Raw genomic sequence first — 5,438 nt, forward strand, 5'->3', positions numbered from 1 at the left:
TGGTGAGGGTGGTTCTGCTTGTAGCGCTACAGCGCTACCTTTTGAGCGCTGTAGCGCTGCGCTGTTCACAGAGGGGATTTTTGGGCTTTTGTGAAGGGATTTTGACCTAGGGTTCGGGGCTCGATTCCGCCACTTTGTTTTGGGGATTTAGGACTTCCCGGGGGCTCGGGATTAGTCCCGAGGCTAGGTTTTGGACTTGAGGATTGGTGATGACTTTGATTTGTGGATTTTGCTTAGGTAAGCGCTAGGGCTCGGGTAAGATCGTGCTCAAGGAGTCAGGTTGATCAAGGCTACTTAATCTAAAGGTAAGAAAACCGTAACACCCGAGTTTAGGGCATGGCCCCACTGTGTGATTGTAGGGCGTGGCCCCGGATTGTATTACGTGCAAATGCTTAACCTTAAATGAACCATGATGTGTGTGAATGTTTATTTTGAATGTACTATATGTGTTATTATGATGAAACGAGCGGCAGAGGCCGGGTACGGCATAGGCCGGGGCGGCCGTGGGCCGAAAGTAACACAGCACATGGGATGCTTATATTCAGGGTGGGACCCAAGGGATACATGAGTTATCCTCGCGGTGAGAACCGAAACTCTAGGCTTTGGTAAGGCCTTGGGAGCGGCATGGCCGTACTTGTTTATTATGGTGGTTTTCCTATGTATCAGTGAATTATTGCCAGCTATTTGCTTTGCATATGTTATGTGTTATTTGGGTTTTCTTGCTGTGCTTCGGCTCACGGGTGCTCCGTGTGGCAGGTAAAAGCAAGGAGTCAGTCAACCGGCCATGAGTATGGAGAGCGTGGGGGCGGCGCGTACATGTTCGGCCTGCCCGACTGCTTTGGTTGGGGGCATTTTGTATATGGCTGTATTTAACCATTCTTTTGATAGATGATCAAGTGTAAATCTATTTTGGTGTTGTAAACATTTTGTAAACCTTATTTTGGGATCCCAGATGTTTTATATTTAACGTTTTCAATGAAGTTGACCATTTTAAAAGAATACAGCCTTAAACTCTGGTTTAATCACACTTTTGGTTTTAGAAACCACTTTGAGTCAGTTAAACGCACAATTTCTGTTTTAAACTCACTTAGTAACGGCTCTAAGGTAGTAGGGCGTTACAATATTCCCAAGATAGCTTCTAGAACTTGTTATGGACATTACAAGTTTCAAGTTATGTCTTTTGGTCTTACCAACATTCTAGCCGCATTTATGGATTTAATGAATATGGCTTTCAAGGATTACTTGGACAAATTCGTCGTAGTGTTCATCGATGATATTTTGGTGTATTCAAAGGACGAAGTCGAGCACGAGGAACATTTAAGAATGACAATGCTACAACTAAAGGAGCATCAAATTTATGCCAAGTTCAAAAAGTGTGAACTTCGGATGTCGCAAGTAGCGTTCCTCGGCCACATAGTATCCAAGGACAGAGTTGCAGTAGACCCATATAAGGTAGAGGTTGTGAAGGATTGGCCAAGACCTAAGAACGCATCAGAGGTAAGAAGTTTTCTAGGACTAGCAAGCTACTATTAGAGGTTTGTAGAAGGCTTCTTTAAGATAGCCACTCTTCTTACCAACTTGACCCGGAAGTAGCAAAGATTCAACTAGACGGATAAGTGTGAAGAGAGCTTCCAGTTGCTTTAGGATAAGCTATGCTCACCACTAGTACTTTGTGTATCGACACCCAACGACAAGTTTGTAGTCTACTATGATGCGTCGAAGCAAGGTTTGGGTTGTGTGCTAATGCAGAATGACAAATTAATAGCATACGCCTTAAGGCAGCTGAAGGAGTACGAGCAACGCTATCCAACACATGATATGGAGTTAGCAGCGATGGTTTTTGCATTGAAAATCTGGCGCCATTATCTTTATGGAGAATGGTGTGAGATTTATACGGACCACAAAAGCTTAAAGTATTTATTCACACAAAGGGAGCTCAATATGAGGCAGCACAGGTGGTTAGAACTAATGAAGGATTATGACTGCGAAATCCTATACCACCCAGGAAAGGCAAACATAGTTGCTGATGTGCTAAGTAGGAAGAGTTATGGAAGTCTAGCAATGTTAGCTAGAATAGAAAAGCCACTACAGTAAGAGTTGATCAATGCTGGTATAGAAGTAGTCATTGGTCAACTGGCTAACTTGTCCATCCAGTCAAGTCTGTTAGAAGATATACGGATTGGACAAGGGCATGATGACACATTAGTAACTCACATAGCTGCAGTTAAAGAAGGCAAGGCCACAGATTTCTCGATATCAAGACAGAGGTTCTTGAGATATAAGGGCCGGGTATGCGTGCCGAATGATCATGAAATTAAGATGAAGATTTTAGAAGAAGCGCACAATACCCAATATTCAGTTCACCCAGGGTCGACTAAGATGACTCACGATCTTAAAGCAATGTATTGGTGGCCAGGGATGAAGAAAGATGTAGCGGAGTATGTGTCTAAATGCTTAGTATGCAAGCAAGTGAAAGCAGAACATCAGCGGCCTGCAGGCTTATTGCAACCGCTTAGTATTCTAGAATGGAAATGGGATGACATAGCCATGGATTTCGTGATAGGACTACCACAAACAAATAAGCAGCATGATTCGGCTTGGGTAGTAGTAGATAGACTAACCAAGACAGCTCACTTCCTGCCTGTCAAGACTACATACACAACATATCAATATGCAGACGTTTATGTTCAAGAAATAGTAGGACTGCATGGAATCCCTAAGACCATAGTATCAGATAGACTATCAGTGTTTACATCGAGATTTTAGAGAAGCTTGCAGCAAGCCATGGGTACCAAGTTAAGTCTTAGTACGACATTTCATCCTCAGACAAATGGTCTGCGTACCATACAGATTTTAGAAGATATGTTGCACACTTGTGTACTTACTTTTGAAGGATCATGGAGTAAGTATATGTCGCTTATAGAATTCTCCTACAATAATAGCTACCAGTCAATGATCAGGATGGCACCCTATGAGTTACTTTATGGAAGAAGGTGTCGATCATCGTTACATTGGGATGAGGTAGGAGAAAGGCAACTTCTTGGACCCAAAGATGTTAGAGAAGCTCATGATGTAGTAACGCTGATTAGAAAGCATATGCTCGCTACTCAGAGCCATCAGAAAAGTTATGCGGATGCCAAGTGGCGTGATGTGGAATTCAAAGTCGGAGATCAAGTTTTCTTAAAGATATCTCCTATGAAAGGTGTGAAGCGGTTTGGGAAGAAAAGCAAGCTTAGTCCCCGGTTTATAGGTCCTTTTGAGATATTGGACAAGGTGGGAACAATTGCATATAGATTAGCCCTACCGCCAGCTCTAGCAGATAGCCATAATGTGTTCCACATCTCGATGCTGCGTAGATATGTGTCAGACCCATCTCACGTCCTCAAGTACGATATGATAGCACTCCAGAAAGACTTGAGTTACGAGGAACGACCAGTTAGCATCCTAGATAGAGGGATGAAGGAATTACAGTGTAAGAGTATTCCGATAGTCAAAGTCCTATGGAGTAATAGTTTTGAACGGGAGGCAACGTGGGAGTTGGAGGAAGACATGTTAGCCCGATATCCGGAATTGTTTGGTAAGTAAATCTCAAGGATGAAATTCTTTTAAGTATGGGAGAATTGTAGAGTCCCAGAATATTTACTTAGCTAGCTAGATAGTAGTAGTAGTAGAAGCAGTTAGTATTAGTTGTAGTATGTTAATTACCGTGGATTTTTGGTTCAAGTCGAGACTTAGTTGGAAACTCATATCAACAGTTATGGATTTTATAAGTTTAACCTATAGTTTAAGAATATTAATTATAACATAAGGTTTGATTAATATTGCTGGTCCTAGATATATATTTATTATAACCTAAGGTTTAGATAGAACCATTAAGCGCATGACACATGTCATAATCATGATTATTAAGGAATTAAGTATTTTGATGAATAATTTTAAAAAAAGAAAGATCTAGAAGCTCTAGAACCTTCCAGCAGCAGTTAGGATCGTATTATGACTCAGTCAAAGCTGTTTATCCAATTCAAATTATGCTGAAAAAGTGCAAATACATGTTTGATAAATCAACGTATGCCGATATATTGTAGCATAGGGGCTGATAGATTGCCTACGGAAGATACGAAAAACATGTCGACTTTGCACGAACGTTCGAACGGGGCTCAGGATTAGGGTGGAGCCGATATATGGCCCAAGGTAGGCGATATATCGCCCCTAGTGATATATTTTTGGATGTTGAAGATTTGTGAATTTAAAAATACCCTTAACCATTTGGACCTGCCTCTGAATGATTTTGACCGAGTCCTGGGCGTTAGTTGAACGAAAATTCAAATATTTTTCATTTTATAATCATTTATTTATTCAAATTGAAAGGGGTTAGTTTCACTCCTTGAACTCTATAAATAGGACCTAGTACTCAGCCATTTTCTTCATTCTTCAAGCATTTAATCAGAGCCTCCAAGGTGCTAGTGTTATTATAGAGAGTAAACACTTGGGTTTTCGGTTAAAAACTTCATCATTCTAAGCTTTTCTAAACACTTAGGAAGTGAGATATAGTGTGATTTCAGGATTAAGGTTTAGATCAATCCATAAGATCATTCAAGGTATTCTTATCCCTAAGTTCAATCTTTATGGTTCTATAGTATTCTTTTATTCAGGTCCCAACTCTTGTTTATGATTCTTGATTAGGTATTTAAGTTCTTGAAACTTAAGGTTCTTCTTGGTAAGTTTCTTCTTGATGGTTTAGTTTTTTTTCCATCTTTATTCTTTAGAGATTCTCACCATTCTTACTGTTGGTTTTTAGGAGTGTTCTAATCCTGTTCTTGTTCCCAAATATCCCGACTTTTGGTAAGGAAAATATGATCGATTATATGTGTTTTATGTTTATGTTATTTGTTGACGGTGAGAACTGGTCAACGAAGTTAAGTTAGAAAAATTAAAGTATAGAGCTTATCAATGAAGAACTTCAAAAATCTAAACAGAAACTTAGAGAATAGTTGCAGAAAGAAAATGGTGAAAAGAACTTGTATTTCTTGTGGTATGATGCTACAGTGTTTTTTCCAACCCCCCTCCATGTGGCAGTGGGGTTCCTTTTATAGTGGGCTCTAAAGGCCCCTGATACATTGTGGTCCAGGGACTGGATGGTACGCAAGTACACTGTCAGGAGAGTGGTCTCAGGGGTAGTGGTGTTGGTTCCAATGCGTGGTCAGACACCATGAGGATGTCTCCACTACTTATTTTGTACGAATGTCAGAGGAGTGGCACCAAGCGTAGTGGTGCTGGTGGTGGTATCAATTCTGACATCTGGTTATAAGCATACAGGTCATGTCCCCTCTCTTAGTGCTCCCACTACTTGTCTGGTAGGGATACCATATCCGTACTCTGACTCTTCTAGGTTTGTAGGTACATTCCATACTCATGCGTGTACCCTGCACCTAGTGGGT

This window comes from Humulus lupulus, chromosome 1 (assembly GCF_963169125.1).
Source record: "Humulus lupulus chromosome 1, drHumLupu1.1, whole genome shotgun sequence".
Taxonomy (NCBI): Eukaryota; Viridiplantae; Streptophyta; class Magnoliopsida; order Rosales; family Cannabaceae; genus Humulus; species Humulus lupulus.